At 40.3% G+C, this 22,803-nt stretch overlaps 1 long non-coding RNA gene across 1 annotated transcript in view; it reads right to left on the reverse strand.

Annotated features, from left to right (window-relative positions):
• The window catches only part of LOC105481027 (uncharacterized), a 44,747-nt gene extending 23,068 nt beyond the window's left edge, over positions 1 to 21,679 (reverse strand). The window contains exon 1 of the long non-coding RNA XR_986728.3: positions 21,540 to 21,679. This is a non-coding gene — a long non-coding RNA (uncharacterized lncRNA). The remainder of the gene's footprint in view (positions 1 to 21,539) is intronic.
• Positions 21,680 to 22,803: the final 1,124 nt, after the last annotated feature.

Consider the following 22,803-nt stretch of genomic DNA (forward strand, 5'->3'; position numbering starts at 1 on the left):
GAAATTTGCAAAGCAGCTGCAATTAAAATCAAGAATTAAAGAATAATGTCCTTGCCTGATCTGTTAGGGAACAAGAGGAATAACTTCAAATCAAACCTCAGTTGATCCAGATCTAAAATAGATTTAAATCAGTTCTCCAAAGCCTGGGCAGGTTTTTAAATCAAAACCTGTGTTTCAGGTTCCTTTTGTTAAAGAAATGCCCTTACTTGATGGAACATCAAAACCTCATTAAATTGCAAACATTGGACTATAAAAGATGGAGAATGAGCAATTCTACTTAGCTGCTGCAGCCCTCCACACGGTGCCCCAGAAGGACAATGAGTTCCAAAGGTCAGGGTTACACATGGCGTGGTAAGTGTTTTTCTCCTTCTAACACTCAACAGACTTGGAAAATGGCCAATGTTAGAGACACAGAAAGAGAGAAGGAGAGGGGAAGAGGGAGGGAGAGAGAGAGAGAGAGGGAGAGAGGGCGTTGGGGAAGGGGGGGGAGAGAGAGAGAGTGAGTCAGTGTCAGTCTGTAGTCAGGCTTCTTCAAGAATGAAAAATAAACTTTTTTCCCCCCCTGCAGAAAAAAAAAATTGAAGAAAGGCAAACCCTGAAGAAAAGCAGACAGCTGCTAACTAGTTGTCTAGCTGTCTATTTGCGGACACTTCCTTTCATCTTGTCATATCTTTTGTGGTGTTTGAAATGTTTGGAGCTTAAGAGTGGAAGAACACTCTGTGGAATCCAAACTTTTATTAAAAGAAAGGGAAAGGGAGACAGCACAGTTCTGATAACGAGTGAGTATTTCAATGTTGGGGCCATATTTTGCCCAAATATCAAGCCGAAGAGCCCTCTATTTGTAGCTAAATGAAGCAGAAAACATATTTTGATTAAAAATACAGAAGGAGATAACGTGTAGGAAACCAACTTATTTTGTGGGAAGGCTGCAGAGGGATACAAATGGACCTTAAGAAGGGGCCAGGAGGAGAGGGGCCTCCTTCCCAGGCTTGGCCAGGGTCCCTTTGTGCTGGTTCATTGGAATGCTAATTTCTGCTCCATTGTCCCTGAGAAGCCACTCTGCTTTCTCGCACTGGAAGCCCTTTCTCACTCTCTTGTCTTTGGTGGTCTTCACCAGCTGCTTCTATTAGCTTAGAGCCTCAGGAGATTTTATTTCCATGAATGTTGCTTTGTGCAGACCTCTGTTTCTATTTGATCGATTCATCCATTTGATTCTCATTCCTTCTTGCATTCATCCTCAGGGGTTAAACCACCAGATTATGGTTTCCTTGTCAAAATTAGAAACCCAAAGTGGACTGTCACAAGGATCCTGGGGATTTTGTCTTTGACATCCATTTCGGAGGAAATGGAGATTGAAATCTTAGCAGGAGAATCTCTTCAGGGACTCTGATTTTTCTTTAAAAGGAACCAAGTCCTGAATTAAAATAAATACCTAGACTTCAGATGAGGCATCAGAGAATCAACAGAGGGCCTAAGTCTTTGTTTCGCTGGCTATCTGTGTGCACCATAATTAAGGGGAAAGAGCTTAGGGAATTATCCACAGCTCAGTTTTCATAGCCAGTTTTCTTTTCAAATTGGATACTTAACATATCGCTCAGAAAATGTATTTCAAAGACTTCGCTAGGTGCCTGTGGTATGCTGTGGCATTGACAGATGGGCAGAAGCTGGAAGGATGGGTGGGTTCTGTTCCTTCGTGTCCTAAAATACCAACAGCTGTTGGGCTGTACATTTCAGTGCTACTTGGGGCTTTATACCTAGCATTGGAGTACGTTGTGCTCTTCTCTCGTTTCCTCTACTACATGAGGAGGCAACTGGTGTAGAGTGACAAGGTGGGAAGAACCAAAGCCGGGTCTACCAGATCTGGCTTCTGCCACCCCTCCTCTCTGGGCCTCATCTGTAAAATGGGGTAAATCTGCTCTGTGGTTGTGAGGATTATATGAGATCACATATGTGAAGTTCCAGGGATCTGGAAGGCATTTGAGAAAAATTAATCACATACTCTTCTATCTTTCACCCCTATCCTCATGGAAGATTGCGAAATGACTCTAAAATTAATAAGCAGTTTAATGCTGTCCCTCAAATGTGTCATGCTTCTTCCTGTCTCCATGATTTATTTGGCACTGCTGCTCTTCTGATTGGAATGGTCGTTGCCTAGATTCCCCCCCATGGCTGGCTCCTAGGCATCATTCAAGTCTGAGCTCAAAGGTTGCTTTTTCCAAAGGCTCTTCTTGCCCTGGTTAAAAATAACCCTAGGCTACTATTCACAATAGTAAAGACATGGAACCAACCCAAATGCCCATCAATGATAGACTGGATAAAGAAAATGTGGTACATATACACCATGAAATACTATGCAACTATAAAAAGGAATGAGATCATGTCCTTTGCAGGGACATGGATGAAGTTGGAAGCCATCATCCTCAGCAAACTAACACAGAAACAGAAAACCAAACACTGCATGTTCTCACTCATAAGTGGGAGTTGAACAATGAGAACACATGGACACAGGGAGGGAAACAACACAAACCAGGGCCTGTCGGGGAAGGGGATGAGGGGAGGGAGAGCATCAAGACAAATGACTGATGCATATGGGGCTTAATACCTAGGTGATGGGTTGATAGGTGCAGCAAAACACGATGGCACACATTTACCTGCACAGTCTGCTCATGTATCCTGGAACTTTAATGTAAAAGAAAAAGAAAAAAAAAATAACCCTAGGCTAACCCCTGAAGTTATCTAGGTTTTTTTTTTTTTTTTGTTTTTTGTTTTACCTAGTACAGCAATCTCAAGTGTTCTTTTTTTTACCTTGATGCATATTATCTGCTTCTCTCTGCTAGAACATAAGAACCAGGAGTATATAAACTTTGTCTCATTCACTAGAATACTGTGTGGCGCAGATGTTTATGTACTTTGGCCTGGTGCTGGCTGGGGTTATGGGCATGAATAAGACCCAGATCCTACTCCCCAGGAACTTTCAGTCATGTAAAGAAATAGTTTATAATGCTCACAAGATTCTTGTAACTATCTACTTTTGGCTTTCACAGAGTAGGGAGACATAGACACATATAATTTTATATAGGAATCGAGGCCAGTGCCTCAACAGAAGTGTGTTCTAGGTGACACAAGAAAGATTTGATGATTCTGCCTGGATGTGCTAAGTAAGGTTTCCAGGAGGAGAGGTAATTCAGCTAGGATTTGCAGGATTAACTGGAGGTCCTGGTTAGGTAGACTGTGGTGGAAAGGCATTCTCAGCAAGAAACCTGGAGCTACAACACAGCACACAGCATGTAGTGGGACATAACTTGTTCAGGTTTTTATATTAAACCTGTAAAATTTCAGCATACTGGCTTCTGCTCTGCATTCCAGCCTTTTAGGATTATTTTCAATTCTTCATCCTGACATCTGTGATTTTAAAAATCTCTCCTGACTTGGAGTCATCTGAAATATGTCCATAAAGCCCTGTAAAACTGGCCAGTAGCTGGAATTGAAGGGGTAAGAATGGAAATGGACATAGAAGGGAGATATTTACCCAAGAAAGGTTTAAAATTGAACCAATCATGGCGCAGGAGTGTGGGGTGGAAAGAGCTCTGGGCCAGAAGTTAGAGGACCTGGTCCCTCACTCTTTCTGTCGCTTGTGTGGTCTTAGATTATTTAATGTATCTAAGCCTCAGTTTATTCATCCATAAAGCAACAACAACAAGAACAAAATAAAATAACAAAGTGTGACTAGTAACACCTGGTAAGATTGGGAATCACAGAAAATGAATTTGAGCTTCCAAGGAATCTTCACTGCAATTTAAGTGATGCTAAGGGCTACGAGAATACTTGGAGGTGCTAGGAGTCTATGAACTTTAAATGCTTATTGTTATTTGAATTCTTTCCTAACCATTTTCAGGTTTAGATTTGCAAAATATTTTCACTTCTGTGTTTTTCCCAATCTCTCCTACATTGATTTGTAATCAATCATGTCTGTTTTTCCATATTGTCAGCCAACAGTTGAGCATGGGATATTTCTATCCCAGATATTCCTCCAAAAAGCTAATCAAGTAATACCAGTTTTTTGCTCAGACAGATGTTAGTGAAGATTAGAGAGAGTCACTGAGAATCATACCCTATGTCAGTATGTTGAATCCATTTTTCAGAGTTTTCAGGGTATAGGTCTGTCTGTTGCCACTAGATGAGCTGGGGTTGGGCCCTCTACTGGCTGGACTGTTGGCATGTGTCCTGTGAACGTTTTAAGGAACCCTGGGCATGATCTGATCCACCTACCTCATTTTACAGAAGAAGAAGTTGAGGTCCTAAGAGGAAGGAATTCGTTCAAGCTTTGCCAGTCAGTAAATGAGCTAAAACAAAATGAAACAGATAACAAAGCAGGAGAAATCACCTGTGACATAGACTTCCCTATTCTATTTTATATGTAAAATCTGTGTAAAAATTATCAATATATGAATTTGTCTCAGACAGGATCAGGCTGACTTTTAAAAATACACACTACAGAAAGGTTTCTAAAAAGCAATTGAGAATGACAGGGCACTTGCCCACAGATGGAGAGAAAATATTTGCAAGACATGTATCTGATAAAGGACTGTTATTCAAAATATACAAAGTACTGTTAAAACTCAGCAATAGGAAAATAAACAACCCAGTTAAAAAAATGGGCAAAATATCTGAACAGACACCTCACCAAAGAAGATACACAAATGTCAAACAAGCATATAAGCACATGAAAAGATGCTCACATTATATGTCATTTGGGAACTGAAAATTAAAACATTGAGATACACACTTTTTAGGGTGACTAAAATCCAGACCACTGACACCACCAAATGCTGGGAAGTGGTGGAGCAAGAAGAACTCTCATTAGTTGCTGGTGCGAGTGCAAAATGATACAGCCACTGTATTAGTGGACTGTCATGTTGCTAATAAAGACATACTCGAGACTAGGTAATTTATAAAGAAAAGAGGATTTTTTTTTGTTTTTTTCGAGACAGAGTCTTGCTCTGTTGCCAGGCTGGAGTGCAGTGGCACCATCTCAGCTCACTGCAATCCCCGCCTCCTGGGTTCAAGGGATTCTCCTGCCTCAGCCTCCCAAGTAGCTGGGATTATAGATGTGCCACCACCACGCCCAGCTAATTTTTTGTATTTTTAGTAGAGATGGGGTTTCACCATGTTGGCCAGGCTGGTCTAGAACTCCTGACCTCAAATGATCTACCAGCCTCGGCCTCCCAAAGTGCTGAGATTACAGGCATGAGCCACCACGCCTGGCCAAGAAAAGAGGTTTAATTGACTCACTGTTCTGCATGGCTGAGGGAGGAGCCCTCAGGAAACTTATAATCATGGCAGAAGGTACCTTTTCATAGTGTGGCAGGAGACAGGATGAGAGAATAATAGCCAAGTGAAGGGGGAAGCCCCTTATAAAACCACCAGATCTTATGAGAACTCACTCACTATCACAAGAAAAGTATGGGGAAAACCACCATACTGTTGTAACAATCCCTTTGACACTTGGGGATTATTACAGTTCAAGATGAGATTTTGAATAGGGACACAGCCAAACCATATCAGCCACTTTGGAAGACATTTTGGCAGTTTTTTTACAAATTAAACATACACTTACCCTACAACCCAGCAATTGTGCTCCTTGGTATTTACCAAAATGAATTAAAAACTTATGTTCACATAATAACCTGTACACAAATACTTAACACAGCTTTATTCATAATTGTCAAAACTTGAAAGCAATGAAGCAGTTAGTGAATGGATAAAGAAACTGGTATATCCAGACAGTGGAATATTATTCAGTGTTAAAAAGAAATAAACTATCAAACCATAGAAGAACCTTAAATGCATATTACTAAGTGAAAGAGGTCAATCTGAAAATGCTACATACTATGTGACTACAACTGTATGACATTCTGGAACAGATAGAACTCCGGAGACAGTAAAAAGATCAGTGGTTGCCAGAGATTTGGGAGATGAGAGGAATGAATAGGCAGAGCACAGATGATTTTTTGGTCAGTGAGCTACTCTGTATAATACTATAATGGTAGATACATGTCATTATACACATATCAAAACCCATAGAACATATAACACCAAGAGTGAACCCTAATGAAATGATGGATTTGGGATGAAAAGGATGTATCATTGTAGGTTCATGGAATGTGACAAATGTATAATATCATTGTGGTGTGTGATATTAATACTGGGAGAGACTGTGTGGCTGGGGGCGGGGAAGAGGAGAATATGGGAACTCTGTACTTTCTGCTCAAATTTGCTGTGAACCTAAAACTACTCTAAAAAAATAAAATCTATATTTAAAAAAGCAATTGAAGAAATGAGGGCAAAAAGAAAATAATAACAGAGAAATAAGTTCAAAACTTGGGTAAGGTTAATGAATAAAATGTGTAGACATTTGCTAGAGGTGGGGTACACATTTAATTTCTGAGCAGTTAAGGCAAAAACAATAATAGTATCCATAAGTGAAAAGCAGTTTACCACACTTAATCCTGGGACTAAGAACAGAGAAGAATTTCTCTTATGTTTCTTTTTACCAGGGACAGGATAAAGTAGAGAACTATGTCCTCAAAAACTTTTGCTAAGTAACAACAACAACATAATGAGTTTTATAGGGTAGAAGTCTTGGCTTTATAAAAAATACTTTCCCCAAAAGGACCTACTCTGAATGACCACCAGGGGTGCTGTAGTCTGGCAGCATTGCTGTTTATTGCTGATGACTATACCACTTCACAAATATACCATGATTATTCAGTTGCCTGTTGAACATTTTGGTTTTTCCCATTTTGGGATATTATGAATAAAGTTGATATGACTGTCCGTGTACAAGTCATTGTGTGGACATAAGTTGTCATTTCTACTGCTACTGCCACTAGTGGGTTGTGTCCTGTGTTAAAGGTAAATACTGCTCATATGCAGTGCCCCTTCCTGCCTGCTTTCCTCTTCCTTTTTCCTTTCTGGAGCTCAACTCAAGACAACTCCTCTTGTGTTTCTGATTCTGCTATGGTAACACATACTCAGCTAGTGCCTCCTCTTTATTGGGGCACATCATTCTCTCTGTCCCACCTTTTTACTGAAGGTCTGAAGGGCTCCCTTAAGGTGTGCCTGAATCTCTAAGTTCTCAGTTTTGGCTTTAGGGGAGACTTTGCTCTAAAACAGCTTTTCCGGCCGGGCATGGTAGCTCATGCCTGTAATCCCAGCACATTGGGAGGCCGAGGCAGGCGGATCACCGGAGGTCAGGAATTTGAGACCAGCCTGGCCAACATGGAGAAACCCTGTCTCTACTAAAAATAGCAGAAAAAAAAAAAAAAAAAAAAAAAAGCCGTGCTTGGTGGTGCACATTATTGTATTCCTGTATACTATGAACCTGTGTTCCCAGTTACTTGGGAGGCTGAGGCAGGAGAATCACTTGAACCCAGGCAGTGGAGTTTACAGTGAGCCGAGATCACACCACTGCACTCCAGCCTGGGAGATGGAGTAAGACTTCATCTCAATAAAAAAACAAAAACAAAACAAAACAAAACACAACTTTTCCCAGAGAGAACACTGTGGGTTATGTACTGCTTGCATTGTTTACTAAACCCCACCTGCCTGTTATTTTCTCTTATAAAATCTAGTTATTTGCCTTCATTATATTTATCACAGGATGTAATTACACACAACTTATTTATGGTTTATTGATCAATGCATGTCTCTTTCACTAGAATGCCATTTTATTAACCACTATGCACCCAGCACATGGCATGGGGCTTTGGCTTGAGCAGACATGTAAAGGTATTTGTTGAATGAATGTGGGGGTTCCAGCCATTGTCCTGATGGGACTTTGATAAATGTGACTCTGATCCAATATCTGTTATTACACATGTCAGGCTAGGATGGCTAAAGGTACTGTTCCAACATGTAGGTGTCAGCACCCTGATCCTGTGAGAAAGTTTGGGGTCAATTTGCTAAGGACACTCAGGTCTTCTTTCCTTCACTGAATGTACATACAATGCAGAGATCTTCAAAACACCACTGGTGCTTTGAAGTGATATAGCTTTGCCCTTGTGTGGATGGAGACTTGAGACCCAGAGAGGTTTCCCTAAGACATCAAGGTCTTTCCAGTTCAAGCATAATGATTTTATGCTTAATTTGGGTTTTAGAATTAGACTTGAGTTTAACTCCCAGGTATATATCACCAAGTCATCGTGTGATTTTGATCAAGTAACTTAACCTCCTTGAGCTTCAGTTTCTAGTCTAATGGGCCTTTGGTATTGACTATAGCTGTTATGCCTCTGCAGGCCATCTCCAGGCCAAACAGCTTTTTGTATTGTTTTGTGTTGTTTTGCTTTGTTTTTGACAGGTCTTATTTTGTTATAGGTTTGAGTTTGCTGACCTTACCGGTATGCTCAACTGAGTACATCTGGTTTTTTTCATTCTCAGAGTGTGAAATCTTGAGCTGAGAGCAGGTGGCCCTCAGGATGTGGTCTGGCTAGTACAGAGATGAGCAGGGCTGTTTCCCCATTGTTCTAGGTGCTAGTCTAACATTGAAACTGAGGGCTGCATAATTTTTTGTGGCGATCACGTGGCTCTGCTGATTCAGGTTCAGTACCTCATCAACTAATATCCCTACATTCACTCTTTATGTCAGCCATTATTATTGTTGTTGTTATTATTTTTAATTTTTAAAATCAGGTTTCAGTTCCCTTGCCATCCTAGTGAGTCTAGAGATACAGAGTCAAACTCTTTTGGTTATTTTCTAGTTAGTTATGAATTTATCTTATTGCCTTTTGCTGAAATTAGTGCCCTGCTGTCCAGGCAAAAATAAGACTTAAACCACCAAATTGAATTATTCTCTTGTTCTTTGCCCATTCACCTCTATGGGAGGATCCTTAGGGAAGGACCATTAAGCAACATTACTGAATTATTATTATGTGCCAGGTCCTGTGTCACATTCAGTCCAGAAGACAGAGAAGTGGAAGATTACAGTGCAGTATAATCAGTGCAATGACAGAGGGAAGTCCCCTCTGCTCAAATAGCGGAGGAGAGGTCCCAAACCATGAAGACCAGAGAAGCAAGCCAGCTGTCCAGGGTCCAGGCTGGAGATATGTTCAGGCTTGATCCCTAGAAAATCTGTGTCTAGGTCTTCAAATCCTTAGCATTTTGAGGCTTATCCTCTTCTTGGTTTTCCTGTACCATTCAGGTAGTACTATATCGAGAGGAACTCTACAATCTGATGATTCATTCATTTGTTCATTCCGTGAATATTGGAGGACGTTTTAGTATGGGGTTATACAAGGGAACAAATGAAATAAAATCTCTGTCCTTGTGGGCATGCCATTCATGTCTTTGGCTTGAACTACTTGTTTTAGGCCATTTCATACTTTACTTCTTGACCTGTGTCCAATATTGTTGGTTTCTGACATCTTGGTTATTTGCTTGCTTATTGCTTTAGCTTAACCTTATAGCAAAGACCTGAGACTGCTTCTCTGAATTTTCCTCACTAATGTGACCCAGACTCTTTCTCTGGATATATATTAGTAGATGCTAAATGTTTAGAACAGCTTTCAGCCCATTTGTAAGAAACTTTGTAAGTGCTTGTCATCATAATAATAATTATTATTTTATGTATAATGAAAATTATATATATCCAGGGAAATAAAATAAATAGTAGGAAAATACATACACACACACACACACACACACACACACACACAGATACACACACATACATATATTCAGTATTTTCCCAAGGTCTATATCCCTTAGAAAAATACTGCTCAGCTTGATCAGAGACCTGGGACCTGTTACCTTCAGTCATTTGCTTCTCCTCTGGGTCCCTCTAGGGTCTAGACCTTACTGGGTTTGTTTTAGCTACATAGGCCAAAACTAGAGAGCTGAGAAGGTGAGTAGGTCCAGTCAGGTGTGATTCTTGATATCAGAGCATATTTTGGTTCATGGCAGAACTCTGTGTTGCAAATAAAGAGAAAAGTTGCACCTTACTGGGAAAGGGAGCTAGTGAGAGCCTTGTCATGTTTAGGACATAGTTAGGTGGCTGAGATTTTGGGCAAGGATCTGGGTTCAGGAGAGAAATCAAGCCAGAAACCTCTCATATAGCCTATGACAAGTAATTGTGGTGGTGGGAAGGAAAATAATAATAATAATTATTATTATAATGACAAGCACTTACAAAGTTTCTCACAAATGGGCTGAATTTTGCTCTAAACATTTAGCATATATTAGCTAATTTAATCCTTTTAAGGATCTGTTGCGGGAAGTCAGGGACCCCAAACAGAAGGAACGACTGGAGCTGTGGCAGAGGAACATAAATTGTGAAGATTTCATGGACATTTATCAGTTCTCAAATAATACTTTTATAATTTCTTATGCCTGTCTTTAATCTCTTAACCCTGTTATTTTCATAAGTTGAGGATGTACATCACCTCAGGACCACTGTGATAATTGTGTTAACTGTACAAATTGATTGTAAAACATGTGTGTTTGAACAATATGAAATCAGTGCACCTTGAAAAAGAACAGAATAACAGCGATTTTTAGGGAACAAGGGAAGATAACCATAAGGTCTGACGGCCTGTGGGGTTGGGCAAAAAGAGCCTATTTTTCTTCTTGCAGAGAGCCTATAAACGGACATGCAAGTAGGAGAGATATCTCTAAATTCTTTTCCTAGCAAGGAATATTAATATTATTATGCTGGGAAAGGAATGCATTCCTGGGGGGAAGTCTATAAACAGCTGCTCTGAGAATGTCTGTCTTATGCAGTTGAGATGAGGACTGAGATACACCCTGGTCTCCTGAAGTACCCTCAGGCTTATTAGGATTGGGAAACTCCACCCTGGTAAATTTGTGGTCAGACTGGTTCTCTGCTCTTGAACCCTGTTTTCTCTTGTTTAAGATGTTTATCAAGACAATACATGCACCGCTGAACGTAGACACTTATCAGTGGTTCTGGTTTTGCCCTTTGCCCTGTGATCTTTGTTGGACCCTTATCAGTGGTTCTGCTTTTTCCCTTTGTCCTGTTCCCTCAGAAGCATCTGATCTTTGTTAGACCCTTAGTAGTAGTTCTGCTTTTTGCCCTTTGAAGCATGTGATCTTTGTGCCTACTCCCTGTTCTTTTTGAAACCTCTCCTTTTGAAACCCTTAATAAAAACTTGCTGGTCTGAGACTCAGGCAGGCATCATGGTCCTACCGATATGTGATGTCACCCCTCGTGGCCCAGCTGTAAAATTCCTCTCTTTGTACTCTTTATTTTTATTTCTCAGCTGGTCGACACTTATGGAAAAAAGAAAGAACCTACATTGAAGTATTGGGGGCGGGTCCCCCAGTAGGGATCAATTCTCATTTTAAAGATGCAGGAACTGAGGAATAGAGATGTTAAATAACCCAAGGTCCCCCAGTTAGGTAGGTTAAGATATGGAATTCACATGGATGTCTAGGCCTCTCTTGAAGAAGCAGGCCCTGTTTCTAGACCTTAGAGTTGAAGTTGCTGAATTGCTCCACTGGTTACAGTCTGGGCAGGTGGAGGACTTTGAGCTGACAGCTGGGCAGGGCTGGTTGTTCGGGGAGGATTACTAAGGTGGGTCCTGAATGGGAATTGGAGCAAAGCATATTGAGGATTTAGTTGGGGTCTGAGTACAAAACTGCAGTGATCAACGTTTCTCTTCATGTTCTTCTCCAGTTAGTTATTGCTGTAACACTCAAGCATCTTCTGTTTTCTTGTGTATGGATGGGCCACCTAATAACCTACATTCTCATTAGCCTTGAAATAATTGCAATCATACTGTCCAAATCTCTTGCTTTTCTGCACTAAAAAATAATTTATGTAAATGTAGTGCTGTCTAATCTAGTAATGCTGGATATTGGGGAAGGACATATAGATTCAAGTGATACTTCCACAATCGTAATACCACTTTCGTAGTATTCTTCAGTATATTCTTTGGTTTAGTCTAGACTTTTCCAGGGCTCTTGCAATGGTGCAATTCATTGCTAGATGCCAAGAACCCTCAGAAGGATCTAAGATCATGAGATGATACAATTGAGGACAGACATCTCTATAGCAGAGCTAAGCACTCTCTGTGTTCCTTTTGTCCCTCCTGAAAATGTGCCTTATGCTTTTCATGATTGGCTGTTATAATTCTGTGAGAATTCTGGAAGATATGTACTGTTATGGTGTGGTGTGGTAGGGAGGGGATTTTTAACCTCTATAACCTTTGTTACATCTGTTTGTTGGAACTTGGAAGAAGGCTTGACATAACCTGCTGCTATGGTTTGTAAAGGAGGATCATGAAGCCAATAAGGATTCTGAAGAGTCCATGAGCCAGACTAGTTTTTGCTTTTTCATTTGTTGTACTGGAACCTGAAGGAGAACATGACTTCAGATGGAAGTTCTGGTAGTGGAAATGCTAGGGAAGGCAGAAGCTGAACTGATAACAACTTATCTTATGAATGAGCAAGGGGACTTACATTTGCATGCTATATAATCTTAAACCTTTTAGACAACAGGAGCCATGCTTTGTGCTTCTTGGTTCCATGGTATCTTGACTTCTCAGGAAATATTTTTTTTTCTTGAATTTAAGGGTGGGCTTTCTTTTCATATGATAGTTGGGTAAGATGACCTGAGGGTTTCTATGGATTTCTCTAAGGGTGAGAATAAGTAGATGAGTGAAATGAAACCTAATGCTCAGCACATAGTAGAGGCTCATTAAATATTTGTGAATAAAAGCCTTTTTCCTGGCTGCATGTAAAGTTATAAAACTGAGGTCAAAAGGAGATCTGAGACTTATCTTGTTTAAGCAGTATTTCTTTCTTCCAACCTTTTCTGTTCAATAGAGAACCCTAAATCCCTCTAGTAGATAATTCACACAGTCTGATAAACGGCTCCTGGTCTGGAAGGACACATGCAGTGTTCTCCATGTAAGTGGGGGTACTTGACTTGGTAAGCATTTGTAGGAACTACCCAAGAATGTTTGGACCAGTGCCTCAGCAAAATCCCTATTGTAGAGAAAGAAAGACATACAAAGATGCTGTCCACAAAGACTTACTCCCCCATTCCCCTTCATTCCTGCTTGAACTGTGGATCCTCCATTTCCTGACATGTGAGAAGTATAAGCTGAATCCATAATCAGCTCTTAATTCACAGGTCTGCAGCTGTTTTCTCTACTGAGCTCCTAAAACTCTTTCTTAGTCTCTTTCATTGATGGAAATTATCCTTAATATTTTGTACTTTCTGGAAAACAGCTTTGCTGTGTTCAAGAGACTTGAGTTTGCAGTTGGACATACATGTTTTTGAATCTAGTGCACTGTGACTTTGAGCAAATTATTCTTTGTTTCATTATCTTGAAGAGTGGAAGCAATACCACTGTACTGGGTTGCTGTAAATGAAAAAGAGATGATATGCAGTACAGGGCACCTGCTGAGCATTCAAGAAATATTTGTCCCTTCCTTCCTTGTTGCTGCCTTAATTTTTATTTCCTACCCTGGCATTCTGCTTCTTTGTCATTTTTTTAAGGCAGAGTTGAGCATAACGAGCCTACATAGAGCCCAGTTGCCCTGTCTTTGGGTCTTGATTGCTTTTGCCTTTCCCCCTATAAATGAAGCATCACGTCCTGGTTCCTTGTTGATTTTCAGAGGCACGACTGTTTGACAAACCATTTCAGGTGCTGTCTGCAGGCTGCCTAATGAGCCCTCATCTTTCACATCACTGACTGTTCAACTGATTTAGGGAAAAGTGCCCCCCGCTGATGTGTAAGAAACAGATGCAGCATAATTGTTCCATATCTCTCCTCCTTTTCTTTTTCTCTATCTCCATTTCTATGCACATTTTCCCAGGAGATCTAATAGTTTCCATTACCATTTCTCTACTGGGAATATATTCTAATAATGCAATGTTTTTGCTAATCAAACTACTATATTAGTTGATATTTATGGATGTTTTTTTTAATCTAATGTTTGTTGCTGTTTCATCTAATGCTTATTATTTAATGGCCTGGTTTCCCATTTCGAGATTGCTTTAAACCTTGAATGTACTTTTAGCTGGCCTTTGAACATCACCTCTATTTCTTCCTGGTTTGGCGGCTCTCCCCTTCTTGCCTTTCCTTCTTAAGGCAGTAAATAGAAATGCTTGTGTGCCTGTAGTTTAACTGGTGCATAAGTGCCTTTAGCAGACTTCTCTAGCTATGTGATTCAAAGCAGCAGCACTTAAATAGAACCTGTGAGTCTTATTTTCAATCTGATTTCCCTCATAGACTTGTGGTTTGTATCCTGGAATAGCAAAACACACATTCGAATCATGGGTTCCCAGGGCTGTACGGGACCTGAAAGGAGGTCTAGTTCAAATCCCTATCTGATACTTTTCTTGACTTCCTTAGGCAATAGAGAGGTATCAGAACCCCTCACCTGCTTATGAGGTGGACAAACTAGGAAGAAAAGTGTGGTACTGAATTCTGCAGCCAAACTTCATTTTGGTGAATATATCCGTGGTTGTGTTAATTTCAAAATAGCAGACTTTTTTTCTTTGTTAAATTAGAATGTGTTGACTGCCACGAGTGCTAGAGAATTGGTGGTCCCTTGGTAATTTGTGGATAAAGCCTTAATACTCTGTCACAGATGTGTTTCATGCTTATGGTAACAGTCTTCCCCAAGGTTGCAGAAGGAACTTGGACATAGTGATTCAATTAATCCAGTTTTGTAACTAGGATGAAAGAATTCAAGAAAAAGTCAATTGCCTCTGCCAAAATTTAGAAACTTGATGCTAAGGAACTGCTTAATTGCAGTGGTTATCTGAGACATAATTATTTAAACCAGGGATTCCCATCTTTTTTGGAAACGCATTTCTATACTGGCCTCTTCCACAAAGGATTCGAGGCAGCTCAAATATTTTGTTTCATTACACAGCAACCCTTCTCCTCAAAGAACTGAATGGGATATATTTTTTTTCAAATTCACATAAATTAAATTATATTTTGAACGTTTTTCAAAAATTAGGAAGGTGAATGTAATAGGAAAAGCTTTACAGTTGGAACCAGAGAACCTGGGCTCCATTCCCAGTTTTGCAGATTAATAGCTGCATGGTCTCGGACAAGTCATTTTTGTTTTGCATCTGTAATATGGGGAAAATAACATAGATGATATAATATTAACAGTTTCCATATATAATTATTAATATAGCTCCAGATTCCTCTATAATCCTGCAAAGTATGTTTGATGCCCCCTGTTTTAAAGGAAAGAATAATGAAGGCTTAGGGAGCTGATATGACTAGTTCAAATGAGCCCAAATAAGCACAGGAATGGCAAACATAGATTTTCATGGCTTTTTCCATAATGCCAGGACGTCTCTAGGTAGAAGGGAGGACCCAGATGAATCCGATTCTGTTCATTGTTTGTTTTTCATGGTTATGGAGAGGTGGTCAGTGAGCATAGCTCCTTAGTGAAGGGATAGCCACTTAGTAATGGGACACTGGGGCTGCTGAGCCCGGCCTCAGTTAGGTTTACATTTTATAAGCTTTCTGTAGCTGCATAGCTTGGTTCTTACTTGTACAACTCAAGAAAGAAAGGTTTGTGATAGAATAATCTCGGTTCAAGTCTAGCTTTGCTTGCATTAGTTATCTAAACATAGTGGCTTGAAACAACACACATTTACTATCTTGTAGTTTCTATAGGTCAGGAATCTAAGCATGGCTCAGTTGGGTCCTCTGCTCAGGGTCTCAAAGGCTTAAATCACAGTGTCTGGCTGGCTGCATTCTCATCTGGAGACTTGACTGAAGAAGAACACACTTCCTAGCTCATTCAGGTTGTGGGCAGAATTCATTTCTCGGTGGACTATGGGAGCTGGGGGCTTCAGTTTCTCTCTGGCTATTGGCTGAAGGACATCTGCAGGTCCTACAGTTCACCTGTGGTTCCCCACCATGTTGACCTCTACCTTGGCAGTTCACAACATAGCAGCTTCCTTCTTCAAGTCCAACAGGAGAGCCAGACTGAGTCTACTAACAAGGTGAAGTCTTATGTACAGTAACCTCATCACAGGAATGACATCCCACCCCCTTTGCTGTATTATATGGGCTAGAGGAAAGTCTCAATTCCTGCCTACACTCAAGGGGACTGCCAAAGCTGGTTTGGAGTTTCCGTGGAAGCTGTAGCTTTTAGGAAAAATCACTAACATGGTCTTTTCGCTGGGAGGTTTCTTTGTGGAGCTTTGAAAGAGCAGTTCGGGGGAAGGTGACACCTGCCTGGGTGATCACATTAACCAAATCTGCTTGAGGCATCAATGTTGAAGCCAAATCTTGTTACACAGAACTGATGTTTGGTCAGTCGCTCACTGTTCTTGAATTTTCTTTGTTAAATTGGGATCTTAATTACTTACCTTATGGAGTTGTGGTGGGATGGTGGATGTCAAAAAAGTTACTTGGAAACAGCAACACAACACATTAACTAGTCACCTTTCTGCCTGGAAGATGCAGGATCCCCATCCACACCAGCTGCTGAGAGTTGGCATGGTGCCAGCTTCCTTTCTAGGAATTCATCTGCCCCAACCACACAAAAATAAAAATGCAAATACCTTCTGGCATGATGAAAAATAATGCAATGATTTTCACATTTTGGAGGCTTAAAAATCAACAGGGGCCATTGTAAAGACTCTTCCAAGCATCTTTAAAAAGGACTGACATGTCATCATTTTGCTGGGAGTTTTCATCCTTTTCTTATTCCACCTTGTAATTTTCCTTCTGGACCAGTTAGCAAAAAAAAAAAAAAAAAAAAAAAAAAAAAAAAAAGCAGCAGTAAAAGAAAGCCTTAAGAAAACACTCCCATGTCTCATAGTTAGCCAGAGGTTTCTGAAATGGTCATTTCCTGTCTAATTCTGGCCTTGTATCCTTATTCAGGTGCCTGAGTTGGGACTCCTTGGTTAAGAAAGCAGGGCCATAATGGTATCTTCTGTAAACATATGCTCTCTTTTAAAGGGATTCTTATGATTACCAGAATATTTATAATTTTCACCTAAAGGATTGGCTGAGTTGGATGGTTTAGTTTTTGATGGTTCCAAATCTCAACATGTTTCTGACAAATGGTGGATGGCCTTGTCTTTAGCAGTCACTCTGTATAATCAGAAAATTAGGTGGTTGGCTCAATTTAATTATTAGTTTTCTGTATTCCTTCTGGGGTTACCATTAATAATGTTCAGCAATTTTAAAAACAATTTTTATTGTACTTTTGTGTATAATGCACGCTAACTTTCACTACTTTTGGTTCACTGTTACATTTGAATGACCCAGTTTTGAGGAAGATATTAGTACCTACACTTGGCTTCTCCAATCCCTCCATAATCCATAGATTTACTGGTTTTCTGTATGCATGGAATCACCCATAATGCCCCATCCAATTATCTAATTGTGGGTTTGATTTCTTTAAGATTAACCTTAACAATGCAATCACTAAATCAGGAGAATACCTAAACAAACACAACAGTATTTTAAACGAATCTTTTTTAAAAAAATTTGCATTTGGAAACTATTCTCTCAGAAAACTTTTCTGAGCACCTATTCAGTGCCAGGCATTCTGCTTAATGTTTGAGTATAAGAAGAAACACAATAATCATAGCATTGGTTATAAGTTCTTTGAGGGCAATAGCTGTGTATTAGTCACCCTTGAATATGCCATATACAAGTACTTAAAATATACTAATAATCATGCTAAAATAAATAGTTTTAATAAATAATTATTAATAAAGTACCCTGGAGCCATATGGCTTTAGTAGTGAATCATTTCAAAATTTAAAAGAACAGATACACACATACATTATTTCACATAGAAAATAAAGGAATTTTTCATGTAGAAAGCATTTTTTGTTGTGGGGGAGGTAACGCATCTTCTGAGCTCTTTTCCTACATTTGTGTGAGTTTTTATAGGAGGCAAGACCCACATCCCATAATATATTCTCAGATGGTCATATAATTGCTCTCCTTAGATATAGAAACTGGGCCTTGTGCAAGCTGCCATCCCAGGGTTTTGAATCTGAATGAGTAAGGCAAAGAAACAGTGACAGAGCAAATGTTCTGAAATGGTAGGAGTGACTCCTGGACCCAATGATGGTACTGCCCATGACAGCATACTAGCTGTGGGCTGGCATATTTGGTTTCCCTTGGTTTATGGGCTTGGTCTTCTAGCTTTTAATTTATTATTGAGTTATTCACTGTCTTACTAATCAAACCATTCTTTGATGAAGTTTCCCAGTGTGTCTGTTATGACAGTTCTATTTGATAATACCTCTCAAATACACTCAAGTCTTAAACCAGTTTCTTCAAGCGTTTTTCCTGTACCAGAGATTTGAATGCACTTTCCTTCCTAGTTACTTTCACCTGGAAATATTTCTGTTATTTTCAACCAAGAACCCTAACTGGTGTAGAAATTGTCATAGGAGAGGATTACATGCAAATGGTTCTCAGAAGGTAGGGAAGTGTGTGTGTGCATGTGTGTGTGTGTGCATGTGTGTGTGTGTGCACGTGTGCAACTAGAATTGTTTATTTGCCCTAAGTAGAAATGAGGGTGGTGAAGATCCAGATTGTCAGGGAAACTGGCAGTGCCTGGCATACATTTATGAAACAGCAAATTATTATATATCTTGTGGTCATGTAGAATGAAGTGCCTAGTGGAGGCTTTAGGAAATCGAGGGGCCATAACCATGAAATAGCCTGGCATGGAGAGGATAAGGAATGCCAGAATGGTCAGAGAGAGTAGGCGCTTCTAATAGCTCTGAGTAACTTAAAGAAAGAGAAAGACTTGTTCAAATGTCTTGGCTTAACAAATAAATAGAAACCCAGGAAATGTTAATATCTGTGCCGAAGAGTTGTCTTTCCTTTTGCTAGTTCAAAAGAAAATGTTTTACTGAGGTGCAATGTCAGTTGAATGCATAGACTTAACAGGTGTATTATGTGAAAGGTATGGAAAAGAATGATACCCGAAGACTTGGAAAGGAGATCCCATCTCCCAGCTTTCCTTGTTAACCAAAAAGCCCATTCTCTCTTACATAATAATGCTAGTAATATCTTGCTAAATGATACTGTAACTTCTTTACCAGAGAGCATTATTTTTTAAAGGAAAGCCAGTTTGTACTCCTGTCCTTTTTTTATTTCTAAACAAACTAAAAGAATTCAGCACATCTCAGAAGACAACCCAGAAGAAAAAGACTTCAACACCAAAATGACTGTAGGACTTTGCCAATTTATATTGGCAAGACTCTGAAGAATGTGTATGAGAATGCTTGCCTGGGTGTTCAATCAGGGAAGGAAAATCAGAACTTTACATAGGGCTGAATACTTTGAAATGGGTGTGCTTATCAGAAATTCTGAATTGAGTGTGCCATATTTAGCAGATGGAACAGTTCTATTTGGTTGGTTGACTGAAATCAAGATATTGTTTTGTAATCTTGTTCCATATTAAATGAAGCTTACATACAGAATTTTCTTTACTTATTGTAAGACCAGGGATACTGATGGGAGAAAGCAGCATTTACTGATGGTGAAATCAGCATAGGAAGATTTGGAGGTGAAGAGACTCATTCATGACACTTAACAACTAGAGGAGCAAGAACAGAGGTTATCACCATTATCGGAATCTGCAGGGATCTTTGGTTAGTGAGTAGGACCAAAATGGAAGGCAGCACACTAAAGTTCTTGACTTGTATGATTGAAAAAAGAAAATTCCCTGCAATCTGATGAACTATGGCCTGACATGAGCTACTAAACAGATCATGTCCAGTAACCAAATCCCCAGGCCTGAGTAAGGTCATGACATATTTTGATTAAAGAGGAGACTGCATTCCTGGAATGGCATAACCCCACAGTCACATCACAGCTATGTACTGGGAGTCTTCCTCCTAATTTTATCCAAAGGGACCTGCCACACTGTGATGGTAAGTATTGAGTGTCTACTAGATTGGGTTGAAGGATACAAAGAATTTTTTCTAGGTGTGTCTGTGAGTATGTTGCCGAAGGAGATTAACATTTGAGTCAGTGAACTGGGAAAGGCCGACCCACCCTCATTCTGGATGGGTACCATCTAATCAGCTGCCAGAGCAGCTAGAATAAAAGCAGGCAGAAGAATGTGGAAGGACTAGATTGGCTGAGTCTTCTGGCTTCCATATTTCTCTCGTGCTGAATGCTTCCTGCCTTCAAACATCAGATTCCAAGTTCTTCAGCCTTTAGACTCTTGAACTTACACCAGTGGTTTGCTAGGGGCTCTCTGGCCTTCAACCACAGACTGAAGGCTGTACTATCAGTTTCCCTACTTTCGAAGTTTTGGGACTCGGACTGGCTTCCTGCCCCGTCAGCTTGCAGACAGCTTACTGTGGGACTTCACCTTGTGATCGTGTAAGTCAGTTCTCCTAATAAACTCCCCTTCATATATTCTTATCTATCCTATTAGTTCTGTCCCTCTAGAGAACGCTAATAGACCTTGTAAGGTGTGTGTATTAGTCAGGATTCTCTAGAGGGACAGAACTATTAAGATATATCTATGTCTATATAGATATCTATCTATCGATCTATCTATCTATATAAAGGGGAGTTTATTAAGTTGTATTAACTCACATGATCACAAGGTCCCACAATAGGCTATCTGGCAGCTGAAGAGCAAGGAAGCCAGTCCAACCAAATCCTAAGGCTGAAGAACTTGGAATCTGATGTTTGAGGGCAGAAAGCATCCAGCACAGGAGAAAGATGTAGGCTGGGAGTCTAAGTCAGTCTAGCCTTTTCATGTTTTTCTGCCTGCTTTATGTTCTGTCTGTACTGGCAGCTGATTAGATGGTGCCCACCCAGATTAAGGGTGAATCTGCCTTTCCTAGCCCACTGACTCAAATGTTAATCTCCTTCGGCAGCACCCTCATAGACACACCCAGGATGAATACTTTGCATCCTTCAATCCAATCAAGTTTACACTCAGTATTAACCATCACGAGTCCACCCCTTGTCAACTTGAACCCATACCCATCTCCTGAGATCATACATAATCTTCAAATAAAGACAATAATAGGTCATAATTATGCTTAATAACTGTACAACCAGAAATGCACCAATCTCAACTCAAATGCTGTTACATAAAGTTAACAATGCTTAAATGCTGATATGAAGTCAATAAATCTTATGTCACATCATAAAGGAAAAAGGAAATAAAATGAAGATTTTTTTTTAGTACAAGTGTATTCATGCACAAACATGTTTTTAACAAAAGAAGGAGGAAATACTCATGACAATTACAGTCGTCGTTTCTACAACTGGTCACATGGTTGTAGCTGGTATTGATGACTACCTTCTTCTACTACCCATTCTGTATTTGCTGTGCCTTCAACAAGCACCTCAGCTGGTCATGTTTTTTTCCTGGTGGAGTGACCCAAACCTTCATTCCTGAAGGCCCTGGGCCATTTGTAGTCCTGCCTGGCTTGAGCTGTTGTAGTTTCCCATTGACCTTAATCACAGGGCATAGTAATGCTAAGAGACACCCTAATGGATTTCCTGTATTCCATGTACACTCTTCCTTACCTCCATTGTGGAGTAGTAGACTGTTTTCAATTTGATAGTCCAGGTCAATCACCCCAGCCAACACTGTAACTGCCTTCTTAGCCTGTTGACTTAAAGGTAGGAGGAGCCCAAAGTGTCTAGGTGGCAATCTTAACTTCCAGTTTAATGGAATTGTTGTTGTGTCCTCCTGGTGGCAGTGTTCCTCTCTCTGGAACTAAAGACCTCTAGGCCAGCAGAACATACAGTCACAGGAACAGAAAGCAAAAGTTTTGTTAGTGGATCATTAGGGGTGATGATGAGTGGTGCTGCTTCCACTTTCACCCCTTGATTCCTGGACCTGTGAATACTGGCTATGGGATAAGCAGTACCATATAGTGGATGCTGATTCAGAGCATACATGGCCTTCTGGAGAACTTTGCCCCAGCCCTGCAAAGTATTGTCACTTCGTTGGCATTGTAATTGTGACATCAAAAGGCCATTCCACCATTCTATCAATCCAGCTGCTTCAGGATTATGAGGAACATGGTAAGACCAGTGAATTCAATGAGCATAAGCCCACTGCTGCACTTCTTTAGCTGTAAAATGAGTGCCTTGGTCAGAGGCAATGCTGTGTGGAATACCATGAAGATGTATAAGCATTCCATGAGTCCATGGATGGTAGTCTTGGTAGAAGCACTGCATGCAGGATAGTCAAACCCATATCCAGAGTAAGTGTCTATTCCAGTGAGGACAAACCTCTGCCCTTTCCATGATGAGAGGTCCAATATAATCAACCTGCCATCAGGTAGCTGGCTGATCAGCCCCCCCAAAATGGTGCCCTATCGAAGGCTCAGTGTTGGTCTCTGCTGCTGGGAAATTGGACACTCATTGGTGGCTGTAGCCAGATCAGTCTTGGTGAGTGGAAGTCCATGTTGCTGAGCCCATGCATAATCTCCATCCTTGCCACCATGGCCACTTTGCTCATGGACCCATTGGGCGATGACAGGGGTGGCTGCGGAAAGAGGGTGAATGATGTCCACAGAATGGGTCATTCTATCTGCTTGCTTATTAAAATCCTTCTCTGCTGAGGTCACCTGTTGGTGAACACTCACATGGGATACAAATGTCTTCACAGTTTTTGCTCACTCAGCAAGGTTCATCTACATACCTCTTCCCCAAACTTCTTTGTCACCAGTTTTCTAGTCATGCTTCTTCCAAGTCCTTGACCATCTAGCCAAACCATCAGCTCCTACAGCCCATGAATCAGTATATAATCACCCATCTGGCCATTTCTTCTTCCATGCAA

Source organism: Macaca nemestrina, chromosome 14 (genome assembly GCF_043159975.1).
Source record: "Macaca nemestrina isolate mMacNem1 chromosome 14, mMacNem.hap1, whole genome shotgun sequence".
NCBI classification, from domain to species: domain Eukaryota; kingdom Metazoa; phylum Chordata; class Mammalia; order Primates; family Cercopithecidae; genus Macaca; species Macaca nemestrina.